This window comes from Capsicum annuum, chromosome 5 (assembly GCF_002878395.1).
Source record: "Capsicum annuum cultivar UCD-10X-F1 chromosome 5, UCD10Xv1.1, whole genome shotgun sequence".
NCBI lineage: Eukaryota > Viridiplantae > Streptophyta > Magnoliopsida > Solanales > Solanaceae > Capsicum > Capsicum annuum.
In genome coordinates this window covers 61017297-61038094 of record NC_061115.1, presented here as the reverse complement: position 1 = coordinate 61038094, position 20798 = coordinate 61017297, and positions in this window count along the sequence as shown.

Genomic DNA, 20798 nt, shown 5'->3' with positions numbered 1-20798 from the left:
ATGTAGCTCACATGGTTTATGTCGGTTATAGGATCTCCCAGCATGTGTGTGTTTCTTTGTGTCTATGGTGAATGGTGAAGTAATTTGAAAGTGGAATAGTGAAAGTTATTCTTTCAAAAGATTTAAATGATATTTACATTATGAGAATTGATATTCTTGAGGAACTGAAAGTGATTGACAAATTATATAATGACTCACATGTGTTATTGTACTTAATTCATCCTCTCATGATTATGATGATTTTCTTCGAGCTATGTGACTCTTTCATACATCCTGCATATTTCTTATAAATATTTATGATAATGATGTTTATTCAACTGCATACAGCCCCATATACTCGATTCCTTTCCCTGGTACTGACCTACATCTTAAGATGTGGGCTATATTTTCTCGAAATGTAGGTTCAGGTTCTTAGTTCTAGGTTCGATAGTGATTTTTCGGGCATGCTATTCTACATTCTCTGTTGTGGTGAGTCCTCATGTTCCGAGGACGTGATGTTTGAGGTTGGTTTCACGGAATTATTTACATTTGATAACTGAGTATGAGTCAGTTGGGGCATGTCTCAATGGCTCGCTAGTTTTATTGATTTTCTTATAGACTTGTTAGACTAGTATAGATGTTGGGTGTTGACTAATAAGTCATATTTTGTTATCTTTCTGAAATTTTTTTATTCTTGGATGATGATTACTCTGTTGATATTTGAGGGTTATTTATGGAAACCCCGTTGATTTGTGTTGAACTGAATGAAAATGGCTCAAAGGGTTAGCTTGGGGCTACTCGTAGTCTTAAGTACCGTGTGACGCTTCGGGACCCATTTTTTGAGGCATTACAGGCACCCTCATTTGCTGTCAGATCATTTAAGGGTCATGTTAGAACTTTAGCTATAACGCCCTACGTTTTTGGTCCTTGAAAATTTTTTTAGTTCTGAGGTTTCTACCTTTGCGATGACTTACTTGACAAGTCGTAATATGTCTTTATGATTTAAAGGATCCAGTCGTAATTATCCCAGAAGGATTAGCCTAAGTCACGTCTTGTTAACGGTTAGACTTAATGAGTCGTATAGACTCCTAACTAGTCGTAAGAAGGGTATTTCGTAAGGTGTCCAGTGTAGTGCCTCTATTGAGACTGTTGAGACTATGACATGACCATATGATCATAGTTTCTCATTACGTGACATAGGGTGCCAGTGGTTGGGTTTGTTGTGACAAGCCTAAGGGGGTTCTAGTTTGGTTACAACTAAAAGTTCCAAGTCATAGGGTTACACTACGAGTCGTAAGGTCACCCGTAGCGACTGACGGGTTATTTTTCAAAATTTAATAAGGGTATTTTAGACATTTCCCTCCTATCCCACTAATAACCCATGACTTATAATCTTATTTAGAACCTTATTTGCAACCATAACTCAACACAATTACGCTCTTCTGTCTTTCAAAATTCTCTCAAGCAACGATACATAGGCTTTCTAAGAAGTAGGTCATTCAATTGCTGAAGGGTTGGATTCTTTTGGTAAAACTTAGTATTTCAGGGATGATAATTTCTCAAAAACACACGTTTTAAAGTATTGTTCATGTGATATTAATGTTGTTTTGAAACAAGGTTTGATGATCTTGAATATTTATTGTTGAACAATGTTTTCCCATGATTTAATTTTTAATATTCATGCTTTAAAAAATGGTTTTGAACTTTTGGGTGCATAGGTATGGTGAATGAACTAAGGAATTGTGATTTTCCCCAAACTTGTGACCTTTGAAGTGGTTATGAACCCAACCCCATAATGTGAAATTGGTTTTTTAGTTATGTGAAATTTGGGAATTAAACTATTCTTGAACTATTGAATTATGATGTTGAATTGAACCCTATGTATTTGTGTTGTTACAAGCTATTACATAATAGATCCAACGGGGATATGAATTCCCCTGAGTGGTGTAATTATTTTGGCATATTATTGTTACCTTGCAAGTATGGTTGGTATGACAAGACAAACAATGTATGCCTTAAGGTGTAATATGGTTTAATTATTGATAATGTATGATAATTGTTTTAATTGGACTTTAATGAGGGTTGTGTAGCTGATTCATGAAAGTAGAGGTCCAAGTGACCAACACTGGAAATAGGCTAGCCAGTGGGGGGTATTTTTTCTTGAGGGTTTGAGTCCCCTTTCTTGTGACTAGGTGGTTTGAGTAAACCTTATTATTATTATTATGATTGAAGGGTTTGATCGGGTGCTTAAATCACCTTAGTATATGATTGGAGGGTTTGAGTCCCCCGTGTATATATGTATGATCTTTATTCAGTTCGTGCAGCTATACAAACTGGGGACCGACCAAGGGGTGAGATCTGGGACCCAAATAACTTATGGGTACTATTATATAATGGTTGAGCTTCATAATCAAGGCTAAGGTTTTAAACGTTCATTGTTAAGCCTTGAACCCTATCCCAGCATATGATATATATATATATATATATATATTTATGTATATCCATTTGATTATGTGTAATGGATTTTGAATCATTTGGAATTATTGATCATGTTATTATGTTATCCTTATCCCTGAGTATCAAGCTAGCGTTCACCCTGCTAACCAACTTCAAATGTTGTATCCCTATGCGATGCAAAAATTTTCCATACTTCTACTCCTCTTACATAGTGATTTGAATTCAAGATCAGTGTGTGAGTTGGCACTAAAGTGGTGAGCTTCCATACATCGAAAATCTATATTTATTTTTTGGTTCCTTCTATCTCAAACAATTTAGACTTATTTATGTTGTAGTCGGGGGCATGTCCCGCCATACTTTTAATGTTCGGTTTTGGTAGGTCTTTGTTGGATTATTGTGGAATTGGGTGATGTAGTTATAGACATGATTTAAATATCTTTAAGCTTATCCTTATGTTATCTTATTTTATGTTCAGAATTCATCTGAATTAGGGATGTTTTATTGTTTTGTTAGTTTCATGGTGGTCTTGGGTCAATGTGGGACTTGAGATACCCATCACATCCTGGCGTTAGTTTATGTAGTGACAAAGTGGTATCAGAGCCTAGCTTTGGTGTCATTGGGTGTCCAACAAAGTCGTGTCTAGTAGAATCTCTTTTATGGGTGAGTAGAGTATGATACTTTTAAAGGAGAAGCTATGAGGAATTTATTAATGTTTTAATTTCTTGTGATCTATTCTTCAGATTATAGAGTCTAAGGTCATGAAATCTCCTCTAGTTCCTGTATGTTCACTTTTCAGATTATGCCTCCTAAAAAATATGATGCTCGTAGAAACACTTCTATCTTGTCTAAGGATAATGTGGATGGAACTCATCCTACCCCTATGGTACAGACCCAGTCTAGGGTCATTTCTTCTAATTGCACTAGTGGAGTTCCACCGGTTCCCCTAGTCCTCTTTATACACCTCTAGGCAAAGTGTCCAATGTTGAGTATTGCTATTATATTCATCTATTGACCCAGATAGTAGCCTCTCTGTCATGGCAGTCTGATTTTATAGGTGGAAAAAGGAATTAAGGCCAAGATAGAGGAGAGGCAGAACAGGAAGTTCAGATATCTAGAGCAGGGTGGGGGTCATCAAAATAGTAGTAAACATAGGAGAAAGTTGACTCAGGAAGAGAGAAAGGGAAATTTTGGTTCATACCCATGTCTAGATCCCCTAATTGAAAGTCGTTCGGTGATCATCATTTTAAAAAGGGTATAGGTCCTAGGGTACAGGGTGCCTAATATCATTCTATTGGAGCCCGGCTAGTCCCTCCATATCCTTCTTGTTGGTTCTCTAGTTAATGGCATTATGGATTTTGTCATTTGGGGAAGAATCGATACTTTAAGTGTGGTCAACCCGATCATATACAGTAGCATTTTTCTTCGGTCATTGTTGCTAATAGAGCTAATAAGATTCTAGTTGTTAGATCTTCAATTTTGCACCATGGGGGGCTACATCTGATACCAGCGCTAGCCAAAATTGTCTTTATACTTTTGCTACTAGCCTAGAGTCTGAGGCATCAGCAGGTATCTTTGATTGTAAATTACAACTCTTTCCCCGTGATGTTTATTGCTTTCTTAATCCGGGGTCTACTCTCTATTATGTGGCCCTCTATGTGGTATTCTTTTTTGTTTTGATCCCGAGTGTATTTCAGATCCTTTTTCTATATTCAACCTGGTTGGTGACTCTATTATGGCTAGAGGGGTCTATAGTGGTTATGTGATATTGGTCCATGTAGGGAGACCATGGTTGATATAATAGAGTTGGACATGGTAGAGTTTGATTTGATTTTGGGGATAGATGGGTTGCATTAGTGTTATGCATCATTGGACCCATAGGGTGAATTTTCATTTCCCAAATGAGTCATTCATTGAATGGGAAGGTAGTTGCCTAGTTCCTAAGGGAAGGTTCATTTCATATCTTATAAACTAAAAAAATTTATTTCCCAAAAAGTTGACTCTACTATCTAATGTATGCAAGGGAGTCTAGATCTGAAGGTCCTTCTTTGCAGTTTATCCCTATAGTATGTGAATTTTTTTAGGTGCTCCTTGATGATCTTCTTGCTGTTCCTCCCAATAGGAAAATTGATTTTTGGGATTGATATCCTTTCAAACACTCGTCCTATCTATATCCTATCTTATGGAATGGCTCTGGCTAAATTAAAAGAACTTAAGTAGCAGTTGAAAGATCTTTTTGATAAGGATTTGTCCACCCTAGCATTTCTCTGTGGGGTGTTTACATTCTTTTGTACGTAAGGAGGATGGTTTTTTCAGATATGCATAGGTTATCGATGGGTGAACAAGGAATATTGGGTGATCTCTTGGTGGCGTGGACCATATATATATTTTACTTTGTGTGCTCTATTAGTAGAGCATGATGGTTGATTGACACTAAGTTTGAAACTTAGATGTTAATTTTGGTGAAAGAAGTATGTTAGTTCGAGGATAGAGATATGAGATTTATGGGAGTAAATTAGTAGGCTTGATAGGGTGTGCAGAAAAGATAAGGTTAATGACTTAAAGAATACTGGAGTGGGAAGTTGTGATATATCGGCCGAAGGTCCAGGTTGAACTGTTGGATTAGGGGCTAAGTCATTAGATGTATTAGGGCATAGAATTTGAAACAGTATGAAGAACCCTAAGTAGTATCTGGATAAATGAGGTTTTAAGTATAAGAGATCCAAGTGTCCCTAGTATATGTCCATGGACACCCCTTAGAGTGAAGTGTTGTGTTTATGGGTATAGTAAGGAGGAGATCGAGGGCTAATCTTATATTTCCTCTTAGCGGTGGGCTTCAGGGGAGAGTCGGGGTGAATTTACTCTTATTCTAGAAATTTTCTCCTATTTCGGTTAAGAGGGAATGCAACTAGTGTCTTAGGTATTCTAAAATTATTTATGCCTACAGCCGCATTCTACATGTCGAGTATTTTTATATTCCAGTCCCTGAACCAAAGGTAATAATGGTTCTCAAAAATCTGAGCTTCTAAGTGTTTATGCTCTATGCCATGACGCCATTATCTATACATTCATGTCTCACGTTATACCAAGTTCTAAGAAACAGTGGTTTCAGGAGGAAATCTTCACCTTGATCTCTTAATATAAATCTCGACTTTATATTATATTACCCATGATATATGCAGTCATGTTTCTCCCAATGCCCAGTCCTAAGGACTCGTGGTCAGAACGACCCTCCATTTATAACCTAGGTGGTTTCTATGAAGTACTTCGTGCCTATTGTACTATGTCTAATTTTGTATGCCTCACCTTTAGTAGTACGACATATAGGAGTCGTAATTGAGAAGTAACCCCCTTATTCTTGACGTTTGTACTCTAGTTCCTCAGTGACCCTTCTTATGTTAGGATGATAGGGGCCATAGAAGTGTAGTAATGTTTTGGATGAGAGAGTAGATGTTTTTTATTGTAAAAATTTTAGGGTGATTACTCAGGATAAAGTTATAGATAAAGATGGAAGAGTAAAATTAACCTTTGTTATGTGAAATAGTTAAGAAAAAGATATGTGGTGAAATTTATCGAGATAGTGATTAAAATTTCTAGTTTTGGGTGTGAAATCCATAAAGAGGGAGTAAAAAGGCAGGCTTAAATATCATGATTTATAGGTACATAAAATATTGTATTACGTGGTTATTACTCTTTGAGTAAGACCCGAGGTTACTTGATTGTTGCAATAAGACAAGACCCGAGGTTACTTGATTGTTGCGATAAGACCGAGTAGTACTATTGGAGTGGTGTAAAGTATAGGGTCCCATGACTTACACTAGCACCTTTAACTCTGAGTTAGGCCTTAACATGAGAGGGAGATGCAGCAGAAGCTCGGGTCTTCTAGTTATGTGTTTCACGAGAGTGTTAGGAGGTTGAAATAGTGGTGTTTTGTATTGATTATTAAAAGCCTAGTGGAGTGTGTGGTCATATTTAAGAGTTATTAGGTGTATTATTTGGGAGGAAGGAGCTATATTGAATGCTAGAGAGGAAATAAAATCCAAATATCCATTCTTGTTCCCCGTTACTGATATTTTTGCTTGAAGTATATGCATTCCTTTACATTTTGTTTAGTGTCTTTGCTATAGGAAATCGTAATTTCCTTGGTATCAATGTTTTCTATCGTAAAGGTAAGAATGTATGTTCTTGGAGTCAAATCGTGCAAATAAGTGCCTTTTCCAATCATTCGAGGATGACTAATCCTAGGGGGGGTATGTAATGCCCCAAGTTTTGGGTCCTTGAAAAATTTCTAAGTTTTGAGCTTTCTACACTGGAAACGATTCACCTGATGAGTCATAATGGGTTTTTATGAGTCATAGGACCCAGTCGTAATAAGCCTAGAAGAATTTGTCTATGTCACTGTCTTGTTAACGACTAGACTTAACGACTCGTATAGACTCCTAACGAGTTGTAAGAAGGGTATTTCATAGGTGTCCAGTGTAGTGTCTATATTTAGACTTTTGAGACTACAACTTGACCCTACGAGTTATAGTATCTCATTATGAGACATAGGGTGCCATTCGTAGTATTCACAATGAAGAGCCCATAGGTTTTTGATTTGGTTACGACTGTAAGGTCCAAGTTGTAAGGTGATCCTATGAGTTGTAAGGTGACCCCTAGTGACTGCCGTGTTATTTTTCAAATTTTAATAGAAGTAGGTTTAGACATTTCCCTCATATGTCACTGATAACCCACGATTTATAATATTAATTTAAACCCATTCTCAACCATAACTCAACACAATTACACTTTTCTATCTTTCAAATTTTGTTAAGTAGCCATACTTAGGGTTTCCAAGAAGTAGGTCATTCAAGGGCTCAATGGTTGGATACTTTTAGTAAAACTTAGTATTTCAGGCATATTACTCTTCCCTCATTGATAATTTTTAAAAGCACATATTTTGTAGTATTCTTCATGAGATATTGTTGTTGGTTTGAAACAATGGTTGAGGATCTAGAATGATTATTGTTGAACAATGTCTTCCTATGGTTTATTTTTGAATATTCATGCTTTAAAAGTTGTTTTGAACTTGTGGGTACATAGGTATGGTAAATGAACTAGGGAATTTTAATTCTCCCCAAACTTGTCACTTTTAAATTAATTATGACCCCAACCCCATATTGGGAAATTGGTCTTTTAGTTATGAGAAATATAGGAATTGAACTATTCTTGAACTATTGCATTATGATGTTGAATTGAACTTTTTATGGAGTGGTGTAATTGTTTTAGCATGCTGTTATTACCTTGGAATTATTGTTAGTATGGTGATACCAACAATGTGTGCCTTAAGGTGTACTATGGTTCAATGATTGGGATTGTGTGATAATTGTTTTAATTAGGCTTTAATGAGGGTTGTGTAACCGAGTCATGAAAGTGGAGGTCTGAGTGACCGACACTCAAAATTGCTCTAGCTGGTGCAGGGGCTATTATGGCATGAGGGTTCGACTCCCCTTGCTTGTGACCAGGTAGTTTGAGTCTACCTTATTATTATTATTATGATTGGAGGGTTCGAATCCCCCATATCATATTTCATGATCGGGTGCTTAAGTTACCTTAGTATATGATTTGAAGGTTCAAGTGTCCCGTGCATGTATATGTGATATTTCTCCGATTCCTGTGGCTACACGCACTGGGGCCTGACAAGGGGGTAAGAGCTGGGGCACATGTTGCTTGTGGGTACAATTATACGATGGTTGAGCAACACAATCAAGGATAAGGTTTTAAACATTCATGTTAAGCCTTGATCCCTATCCCGACATATGATATATATATATATATATATTTATGTATATGCATTTGATTAGGTGCATTGGAATTTGAATGATTTGAAACTATTGATCATGAATTTATGTTATCCTTAACCCTGAGTATCATGCTAGCATTCACCCCGTAACTGTCTTCGAACGTTGTATCACCATGCGATGTAGGAATTTGCCATACTTCTACTCCTCTTGCATAGTGATTTAGATTCAGGTTTAGCACATGAGTTGACATTAAAGTGGTGAGCTTTCATACTTCCATACATCGAAAGTCTACATTTCATGTTTTGGATCCTTAAGTCTTGGAAAATTTAGACTTGTTTTGGCTATAGTCAGAGGCATGTCCCAACACTTTATTGGTGTTTGATTTTTGTATGGTCTTTGTTATATTACGCTGGACTTGGATAATGTTGGTAGGTTATTTGGCCAATTTTCAGCTGATGGATTATAGACATCATTTACATATCTTTAAGTATTTTCCTTCTGGTGTTTTATACTTTAGCTACTTTCGATGACTTAATATCTATGCATTATCCTGCTCGTCTACTTTCCCTAATTATTTCATCTCCTGAATGCTTCTAATTTGTGGGATTGACGGTTTCTTATTCATTACATATACGTCGCGTATGCCTTGTTTTTACTATCATTGCTTTGCATTCCCTATTATTGTTATTACTAACGCAATTGTTATTTTCTTGGTGTAGTGGTTGTGGTTGTTGATGGTAGAATAGGGTCATATTCGAAGGGTCTAGGGTCGGGGTGGAGAGGTGTTGGGGGTGGTGGACGAGAGTAGGGAAGGTAGGGTAGTAGGGGCTAGTTCTGGCATTAAGGTTTGTAGAAGAGGGCATGTCACTAGAGTTCATAGGCTGAGGGTTGGGTCTTGGAATATAAGGACTCTCCGGGGAAAGTCCATAGAGCTGGTAAAGATTCTTAGAAAGAGGAGGATCAATATGGCGTGTGTCTAGAAGACTAAGTGGGTAGGGTCTAAGGCTAGGGATGTGGATGGTTACAAGCTTTGGTCCTCTGGAAGTAAGAGGTGTAGGAATGGAGTTTGTATCTTAGTAGATAAAGAGCTTAGAGGGTGGGTAGTGGAAGTGAAAAGGATTAGTGATAGGCTGATGTCAATTAAGTTAGTTTTATAGGGGTTTACCCTCAACATGTGTAGTGTGTATGCGCCGCATGTGGGCTTGGGTGGGAAGGAGAAGATGCAGTTTTGCGATGACTTGGATGAGGTGGTTAGAGGGGTGCCTAACACAGAGAAGATTGTTGTAGTAGGGGATTTTAATGGACACATCGGGGCATTTCCGGGAGGCTTTGGCGATGTGCATGGTGGTTTTAGTTTTTGGTATAGAAATAAAGAGGAAGCTTCTCTGTAGGAATTTATGAGGTCCTTTGGGCTGGTGGTGGTGAATTCGAGCTTTCCAAAGAAGGACGATCACCTGATCACCTTCCGAAGCATGATAGCCAAGACCTAAATTGACTTTTTGATTCTGAAGAAAGGGGATAGAGGTTTGAGTAAGGACTGTAAGGTCATTTCGAGTGAGAATAAAGATGATGAAGAGAAGCGTGTTTTTAGGGAGGAGTACAAGCTAGCAAGGAAGGAGGCTAAGCTTACCGTTGCAGCAGTTAAGACAGCAGCGTTTGAAAGCGTATATGCAGGGTTAGAAGAGAAAAGAGGGGAAAAAGGTTGTTTAGACTTTCTAAGGATAGGGAGAGAAAGAGTCGTGACCTAGACCAGGTAAAGTGCATTAAAGGAGAGGATGGTAGAATTTAGGTGGAGGATGATCATATTAAGAAAAGGTGGCAGTCATATTTTCATAGGCTTTTGAATGATAAAGGGGGGGAGTTATTAAGTTGGGTGAGCTGGAGCATATGGGGGAGTGTCATGATTTTAGTTATTGTAGACGTCTTAAGGTGGAGGAGGTCAGAGAGGCCGTTCGCAGGATACGAAGAGGTAGGGCGATGGGGCCTGATGAGATCCCTGTGGATTTTTGGAGGTTTCCTGGCGAGGTTGCTTTGAGGTGATTGACGGATTTGTTCAATGACATTTTCAAGTTGACAAAAATGTCTGAGGCCTGGAGATGGAGTATTATGATCCCTCTGTATAAAAATAAGGGTGACATTCATAGTTGTACTAACTATAGGGGTATTAAGTTATTGTGCCACACGATAAAGATATGGGAGAGAGTGGTCGAGTGGAGGTTGAGGAGGATTGTATCTATTCAGAGAACCATTTTGGATTTATGCCTGGCTGCTCGATGAGGGAGGCAATTCACCTAGTGCGGAAACTAGTGGAACAGTATAGGGAAAACAAGAAGGACCTGCACATGATGTTTATCGATTTGGAGAAGGCATATGACAAAGTCCCAAGAGAAGTCCTTTAGAGATGCTTGGAGGTGAGTGGGGTCCCGGTGGCGTATACCAGAGCGATCAAGGACATGTATGATGGAGCTAAGACCCAGGTGAGGATGGCGGGAGGCAATTCAGAACATTTCCCGATCTTGACAGGGCTGCATCAGGGATCTACTCTTAGCCAGTTTTTATTTTCTTTGGTTATGGATGTGTTGACGTGGCATATCCAAGGCGAGCTGCCCTATGTATGCTGTTTGCAGATGATGTAGTTTTGATTGATGAGACTCGGGGGGAGGGGGTGAATGATAAATTATTGGTGTTGAGACAGACCCTTAAGTCTAAAGAGTTCACGTTAAGTAGTAGGAAAACCGAATATTTGGAATATAAGTTTAATGTCTCGAGGGAGGTGGATGAGGTGGTAGTAAGGTTGGATTCTCAAGTGTGTGTAAGAGGGATAGTTTCAATCACGTAATGGCTATGATTCAGGGGAATGGTGAGATTAACGAGGATATCACTCACCGGATCGGGGCGGGATGTATAAAGTAGAAGCTCACCTCGGGGGTGTTGTGTGATTAGAAGGTGCCGCCCAAGCTTAAAGGAAAATTTTATAGGGTGGTAGTCCATCCGGCCATGTGGTATGGAGTAGAGTGTTGGCCTGTCAAGAACTCTCACATTCAAAAACTAAAGGTGGCGGAAATACGGATGTTGCGCTAGATGTGTGGGATTACTAGGGGTGATAGGGTTCGGATTGAGACTATTCAAGATAAGGTTGGTGTGGCTTTGGTGGAGGACAAAATGCGGGAGGTCAGTTTGAGATGGTTCAGATATGTGATGAGAAGAGGCACGGATGCTCCAGTTCGCAGTTGTGAGAGGCTTGCTTTGAATGGTTTCAGGCAGGGAAGGGGTAGGCCGAAGATATACTAGAGAGAGGTGATAAGGCGGGACATGGAATAGTTACAGCTTACTGAGGACATGATCCTAGATAGAAAGATCTAGAGGACGCATATTAGGATAGAAGGCTAGTGACTTTTTCGGTAGGTAGGATAGAGCTTTACTTGGCCGGTGCAGTATTCTTGTTATGCTATATTACGATTGCGTACTATTCTTTGTTTACTACTCCTTATAGGTGGCGTATTTATGTCATGTCATATTGTTCCATGCTTTATCTACGTTTTTGATGACTTATCTTATCTTGAGTCGGGGATCTATCAGAAACAACCTTGCTACTTCTCCGGAGGTAGTGGTATGGACTGCGTGCCTCTTACCCTCTGCAGACCTCACTATATTGGAATACACTGGGTTTGTTGTTATTGTTGTTGTTGTTGTTGTTGTTGTATTTACATATCTTTAAACTTATCTTTATGTTATCTTCTTATAAGTTTGGAATTCATCCGACATTGGGGATGTTTTGCTGTTTGGTTAGGTCTAAGTAGTTGTCTCTGGTCCATGTGGAACTTGAGATACCCATCACAGCTAGGCGCTGGTTCGGGTCGTGACATTAGCAGTAGGCATATTAGCACCCAGGTGTCCGCTTTAGAGGCACTACAGCCTTTAAATGCCCTTTTCCCCACATGATTTTTTGTCAATTCTTCCACTATTTTTACACCAAGTTGAGAGGTCAAAGAGAGGAAAAAGTGGTAAATCATCCACATAAGTTAAGGTAAGATAAACAAATTCTTCTTGGTCATTTCCCATTAATTTTCTCTTTAATCTTCATCCTAATTCATAGTATAATTCTTAGAAATTAGGTTTTAAATTACAAAATTTTGAGGGTTGATTGAGACCTGATTTATGCCCTATTTGTGCTCAACTTTTAAGCACACATTCTTTATCCATCGGGGGAACTACTGACGGGTTTAATTGAGGATTCCATTTGAGGGCCCAGCAGGCTCGTTCTTTACCCAAAATTTTACCCTATTGTTAATATAGCAATGTGGGTCTCTTTTTACTCCTAAGAGTATGTAGATTACTATTTTAATAGTGTAACAAAATTTTGGGATCGTGGAGTGAAGAAGGATGATTAATAGATGATTTAAGGATTGCGATTTGGCTTCAAGTTAAGCTTTTGTCTACGCTTCTTCTTAAGATAGTGTTTTATATATGTGACATGTTAGATAGGGATGTTAGGATGTGATTGTGGGTAGAATACCATGACTTATCTTAAATTAAGAATTTGGGGGCTAGAAAGGTAATTGACCCTTAAGGTGAGATACTTATTATGCTATTATGATCTTATTACATTAGGTTCCTAGCATGTTAGGCATAGTTGGGACTAATAAACTTGTAGTACAATGTTTAATACAATACTCGATTAATTATGATGAGTTTTCCTAGATTATGATGGTACCATTATGTTAGATATATATTATTCAGCCTAAGGTCGTGTTTATAGTATTGGTTGGATTTTAGGAAGTGTTTTAGCCTTGTAAGGGATGTGGCCATAGTTTATAGACATATTGATGCTTATAATTATATTGTTTAGATACTGGTGATGGTATGCATAGATTTGGTATATTTATGATCATTAAGATAGTCATAGGTACGATTCCAACTAAAAATATGGTTTTATTACTGTTTTTTACTAAAAAGGGAATTATTCCCTTTTTACTTTCAAAATAAAATTCTTTAATAATGAGAATCGTACCATCATAATGAGATTGAAAATGATGTTTTAGCGATTTAGCCGAGTTAGATTTCGGTCCACGATTTTGCTACTACAATTTATCTCGGTATAGAGATATTTTTCCATTATTCACACTTATATAATGATTTAGTCTCGAAATTTACCGTAGGCAATGGATTTACAGACCTACAATATCTTAGCCATAGTTCTTGCCCTTGCATTTTATGTGTATATATATATAATAGACAGAATGGATTGATGATGTTTTTGATGATATGAGTTCTTGTTCAAGTCTGACGATTGATGATGAGACTAATGATTATTGGAAATCCTAGATCAATACTAGATCGGTGTATACGATCACTAAGAAACCCCCTAGGAACTTTGTCGTCCATGACTCATCATCTAGATAAGAGAGTTTGATATAGGTCTTACCTTTGCGAGACATTAAGTTGGAGGATGTGTATACACTAGGTTACTTTATTGTACTTTGATTGGTCATGGTATTATGGATTCTCTTTGCATTTTTTCATGTATATGTATTGCCTATCACTAGTATGCACCTATATCTATCAGACTTATGAAGGGTTTCGTACGTATAAGTTAAGACTATGGCTTGTGGTTTATTACATGTTGATTTGGACATGTTCAGCATATGTTGGTGGGGGTTAATGAAAGGCCCAGTTAGGTATTGTTTTTTCAGACTAGCCGATTACATTATTGTGATTATTCTGGTTTGTTCGTGGCAAGTTGATTATCGAATTGGCATTGAGATTTAAGGTATGTTTTTGATTCCCTTAGGTTATGGCTATTTTATTTTGCATGATTATCCCATGGTCAGGCATTATGGGTTTGGACCCTGAGTATGTTAGCACTAGTTTCTGCTCTGATTAGGAAGCGCTAAGATGCTAGTGTGATTACTTAGGTTGTACCTTGAGTTAACCTTTCTTACGTATATTTGTCTATCTATTGTAGTTATGGTATTTCCTCATATCCCTCTCTCACATTTATTCATTATGTATGTCCATTTCTTGGCTTTGTACACATATATCTATACACCCTTTTTCTATTCTTTATTCGTATAATGGCAAGTAATATATGATATATTTCTTAGGGTCTCGAGTATGGCTAGAAAGGGATAGTTCATCTTTATTACCTCCTTAGCCTTATTACGTTAGTTCCTTGAATATAAAGAGAATAGTTATCTTGTCTTCTTAGCTTTATTATGTAATTTGTTGGATATTTAGGTTAATTTTACATTCATGCTTGCATGATATTTCTATCTGTATTATCTTTGGAGCTAAGACAACAGTTACCTACAACATACCATGTGTGGTTACCCATACTACACTTCTGTAGCCTACAAATCATAGTATGGGTTCTCTCCGTTGTTGTGTCCATTGTGTGGAGTAGCTATGGTTCAGAGACATAGGGTGAGCTCCTGGTATTTGGAGTATTGATATTTTCCCTCTTATGTACTGGACTAGTCTCTATGTTGTATTCAGAGATGAGTTGTATTAGTATATACATTTTGTAATTCATTTTGTCAGTCATATTACATGATAAGCTTTTGTACTGATTTCACCGGGTTTTGGGACCATTTTATAAATTTTAGTATTTCACTACATTTATTCCATATTCTTCCTTGTTTTATTTTGGTAATCCATTAGTAGTAGTTCAAGACTAAAGGGTTGTCTTACATACTAGTGGGTTATAGTAGGTTCCATCATGACCTGAGAAATAGTCATGTGATAACACCCAAGCTACACCTTTACTCTAAAGATTATGCGGTCGCGGTAAAATAGAGTAACATAACAAAGGTTAGGGTTGAATCCCAAGGAAATATGTGGAATCGTGGCTCTCAGCTATTGTAACCAACGGGCAGAACTAGAAAAGTAAATGGGGGGGGGGGGTGACTAGCAATATTGAACAAGTGGCAAATAACAACTTCGGTTGTAATCAGTCATAAGTGAACATTAGGATTGTATTCATCTTGGCTTCTCAACTCCATAGGCTTATTGTGATTTATTGAACCAACCCAAAACCTTGAATGCAGATTCGATAAGTTATGTACCATCAATAGTTTTTGAATGAGCTTATAGATTTTACCCTTTTCCTTTTGAGTCTCAAGATGCGCCTTACTAACCCATATCTTGTTACAAGTTAACTATTACCTTTTGAGTCTCTAGTTATTAGAGGACAACTAATCATATTACTTAGATAATACCTAGTAGCGTGGATCGATAGTTAAACTTCAAATTAGTGTTGTCATTATCTTTTCCTACTCATTAGTCCTCCTTTGGAGTAAGTAGAAATAATATAGGTGGGACCCTAACATTTGCAATTGCTAAGATTACTATTAAAGTGAAGATAATACATTACATGCATAGGTATCGGTTCAGATCAATAATAATACTTCCCCTACTTCATCAATCTGACAGGTTTCCACAACCCTATCTAAGTGTTTTTTGTTGCTCATACTTGTGAAGTAATCAACAACAGTCATAACTGAAAGCCTAAGATGAAATCAAAAGAATCACAAGTAAAAACCTAAAACATTAACTAAATTAATCAACAAAAATCAATACAAGAGAATCCCAAGACCAAAATAGAATCTGGAAATCAAAATATGTTTGTAAGCATCAAGAATGCATAACTTCTACTAAAAACACATAAGGGGTATTTATACTACAAGAGAAAACCATACTATCAAATCCTTGACAAAAAACCATAAAAAAGGGGTTGGTGGCCATATGTGGTGTCCAAATGCGGCCTGTCCTTGGGAGGATGTGCCACATGCAGCCTGAGGCTTGGCGTATGTAGACACCTACATGTGTAGGAAAAATTTCCTGCAGCTTCTGCTCTCAAGATTTTGTACTTCTAGTACTTACCTTACCCACATGTGGCCTACATGTGCTACATGTGGTTCACATGTTGACATAGGTAAGTACAGGAAGTTATATTTCAACTCTTCTACTCTAGGTATCTCAAATTTCGGTACTTACCTTCGTCTAACATAGACCATATGTGATACATGTGGTCCACATATAGATATAGGTAAGTGTCAGGCCTTCCAACAATTGTAACCAAGCTTCAAATCTTCAACATTCATCACATGTTTTGGTCTCGAACATCTGAAAAGTGTCATAAATACCAATAATAGATTAAATAAGTAGCCATAAACACTATTTTTCATCTTTTTCACGAACTCTACATCCAAAACCTAGTTTTCTTCAAAACATACCCAAAACACATCATATCAAAAAAATAACCTAAGAAACTTGCATATTTTAATAGTTGTAAGCGTCGACAGTGCTATAGTTCTATAGCACATTAACTCTCTCAACTTACAACGGTTGTATATCCTCAAGAAACATAATACAACAAAATAAAATACGACACTTAATTAGGAGAATCTAAGCTATTAAAGGAATTCAATCAACACTTTAAGCTCAAATCACAACACCCCCCCTATCTCACTTTTCAAAACAAACTATGTTTAAATATGATGTACAACAATGTGACACAATGGGATCAAGGTACGACACTTCATTAGCAACAGATAACCATGCATATGTAGAAGTTACACTACCCAAATAAGTAGACATCTAGCAATATGACTCGTGTTCCCTCACAACAAAGATGTCCCACTCTCTCATATGAAATAATTCATGTAAATGCAAACACAGTCAAGAGACAGTCACACTCAGAAGAGAAGTTCGAATCAATATGTATCAAATATCATAGGCTTGCCCTTATTTTCTGTAAGTTACTTTTTAGAAAGTCAGGCTACAATCACTATAGGACTTTTCATGGCTTGTAATGTAGGCTTGGGGGATGGTATGGAACATATGGATATATCAAGTGATTAAGCCTCCTTGGAACTACTCTAACCTTGGGTCTCACGTATTAACCAATTTTGTTTTTATTCCACCCCTATTTATCCCTTTTTATTCTTTATTGCACATTCGGGTTAGGTGTGGTGTTTTATTCATACTTTTTTCTCTTTCTTCACAATTTTTCTTTTCTTTTTCTTTTTCCTTTCCTTATTCCTTTTCTTTTTCTTTTTCCTTTACAACCATAATTTTTCCTCTTATTTTACCCTTCTTCATGCCCACTTTATATTACATACTCCTATGATAGCCTTCCTCAACTTAAGCGATTTGCCTAAGTTGAGGTGCACAATGTCCAAGGAGGAACGGGCCAAAATAGGTTATTAAAACACAAATAGGAAGATGAATGGTGAAACTAGAAAAATAGGCTATAAGGTTCAAAACAGGGATCAAGGGAAACTATTTCACTTAGGGAAGGTTATTTAGGCTAAAAGTGGACTAAAATAAAAAATGGCCTCTGATCCTTTCCTAAACGACTATCCTACAACCTAGGTGAGACTAATCGGGCAAGTTTTGAATTTAATACACTAAGGGAACTAAGTAGCAACACACATGGCACAGAGTCAATAATACAAGCTTACATATCTGATTAATGCAATTGTTAGAAAGTGATTATCATGTCCTTAATCCGAATGTCATAAAAAGATCCACAATGTTTACGCATATATACATTTACATAGTTATAAAATTTTGGAGGGAGGGGTATCATTGCTCTCAAAAATCAAATAAATAACATGACAACTGCCATAAGTACCTAAAAATATCCTAATTACACAAAAACACAACATAATACGAAACAAAACACAATACAACACAAATTTTAACCTAGATATATCGATTCTACAACCGTACCATGATCGGCAGGAAAAGAAGCACGATAACAAAAATTCACGATGGATATAGTATACTCCACCCCCAACTAAAAATTGTGCATTGTCCCCAATGTAATAAAATAATATAAAATAATGGGAATGAGGACATACTAAGGATGCACTAGTAGTCTGTGTCATGATCTTCCCCAGGTGGGGGTATATCTACTGTGGAGGCCATAGTGGTGGTGGTGCACTATGAGAAGATGCACTGCCATTAGCTCAAAAAGCCTTTGCCTATCATTAAATGTAGTCTCCATCGAATTATGGGTGCACCTTTTAAGGGCTTGCTCATATGGAATGTCTAGATTCTGCAGGTCCCCCTCTTGGCCTCTCTTGGTCCCAACTACAGTGAACGTCATATCATCCTAAATGAATATATCAAAGTTTTTGGGACTATAAGGAGGTGATATCTGAATAACTAGGGATACAACTGGAAGGATGGCTGATACATGGATCTCAGTGAGAGAGCATTCCTCTACTCTAAGTAGGTCGACCTCTAGCCTATCTCCTAATTCCTACATCTTAGTCCTGCTGAATCGGGGTAATACTTGACCCTTAAAAGCATCTATTTGTGAGTGAAACTTAGCTCATAGCTCTGATATCATATCCCGATGTTTAGACTAGAGTCTAGCCTCAGTTGTCTCCTGTGTAGTCCAGACCCATGGTCTAATCTGCTCATATAATGTCTCCACTTTGGTCTTAATATTTGGTAGCTTAATAGCCTTCACTTTTATTCTCTACTCAACACGTGGTATATCTGGCATGTTGGCCTCTATAATAACATCCTCCTTAATAGTGTCATTCGTAGACACCACCCGTCTATCATCTGGCTGTTTCACTATCATAAACACATTAAAAACTACTTGCTCATTATTTAGTTTGAAGGTAATATCCCCCAAGTCCAAATCAATCAGCACCCTACTAGTGGATATGAAGGGTCTACCCAATGTAATGGGGGATTGAAAATTCACCTCAGATTCAAGACTATGAAATCCACGGGGAACTTAAAGAATTCAACCCTTACTTCTATGTCAAAAAAACACCCACCCATCTCTTCACTGATGAGTCAGCCATCAATAGCTTTATGGATTTAAGTTTGAGTCCCCCCATCCTCAATAGCTTGTACATTACCAGTGGCATCATATTTACTCTTGATCCTAAGTTACATAAAGCTTGTTTAACATTTAATGGCCCAATCTAACATGAAATAGTAACTGTTCTGTAGTCCTCCATCTTTTCTACTAATAGAAAGGAAGGGGTCACACTATAAGGGTGCACATGATCATTGGGATAGACGACCTAATCCTCATCACTATCATATTCAAAATCATTATCACCCCACGTCAGTTTCTTAGACTCTACCTCAACTATCTCATCGATCTTAGTGCTATCAGTATTCAACTTCTCAATAGTAGATACAAGGGGATCATCATTAGTGGCACCATAATTAGTGGTGATAGCTAGACAATGACTAATATTTGAAGTATTTTGCACTATATTACTTTGGAGGGTATTGGGCTGCCTTTGATGCAAAGTAGCAGACATCTACCCAAACTGATTCTCTAACTACTTGATGACCAGTTCATGAGATTCAACCTTTTAGGTAAACCCTAAAATGTCAGCCATAATCTCCTTAAGGATTATCTCCCACTTTTCTTGAAATTTTACCAACTGAGTTAACATCTCTTCCATTCTTGATTCTGCATTTCTTCTACCAGGTGAAATGTACTGATCTTACTTCTCTCTATAGTTATCCTTCTTTCTCCTGTCACCATTAAGCTCCCTGCTATGATTTTTATATATGTCATAATAGTTTCAACCTTGGTTACCTTGACCTTGGGATCAAAAACCTGCTAACTGACGATCCATATAATTTGTTTCTTCATATAATTCTAACTCATAAGCTTTGGAAGTTGAACTTTATTCTCCTACTGTGTTAACTTTCTCAAAACTTATTATTGCAAACTACTATACCAGTAACCCAAGATCAATTCTTAGTAGAGCAATATCTTGCGCTACTAAACTATCAACTACTTGTTAGTCACATGAGGCACCAATAGCATATATGTCCATCCCCTCTCAGCCTCTTGAGTTTGCTACCCTTGGTTAGTTAGTGAAATCTAATCTAGTATCCTCAAAGCTGCATCCTAGCATAGTATCATAAAAACTCCTTAAGAGATGGTGACTGCCATGTCTCTGGAATTGATGGTCAAGGCTTTGTAGAATATCTTAAAAAGTGGTGTACGTGACATCTAATGGTTAGGCATCAAACTCAGCTTCTTCTTAAACCTAAACCATGCCTTGTACAAATATTCTGACTACAACAGTTTGATATTATACATCTCCTCCTTAAGTTGTAACATCATAGATAGAGGAAAGAATCATTTCAATAATTTCCTGTCATGTAGTGATAGATCCTCTTGGAAGTTCTCCTAGCTATAAAGATGTTTCTCCGAAAAGTGAGAAGGGGAACACCCTCGGTCTATGTACTTCCTGATTCACCCCAGAATTTGTATATGAACAGCAGATACCTATGAAATCTATGAGGTGCATGTTTTTATTATCTTTAGGCAAACCCACAAATACACCCTTCAAATTTAAGAGCCGGATTATTGCGCTCGTTATGTCAAACATAATGCCAGGGGGTAAAACAGGAGGAACAATGGCTACTGTATTTGTCGAATCAATGTATCCCAAATCTTCTTCATCATCCTCGTACGGCTTCATATATTGATATGCTGGGATCACTTAAAGACGGTTGCCTTTAACTCTGATATTATTTCCACCAATTGTTGCTCAACGATCTACTGCCTATCTCTGCTCAGCT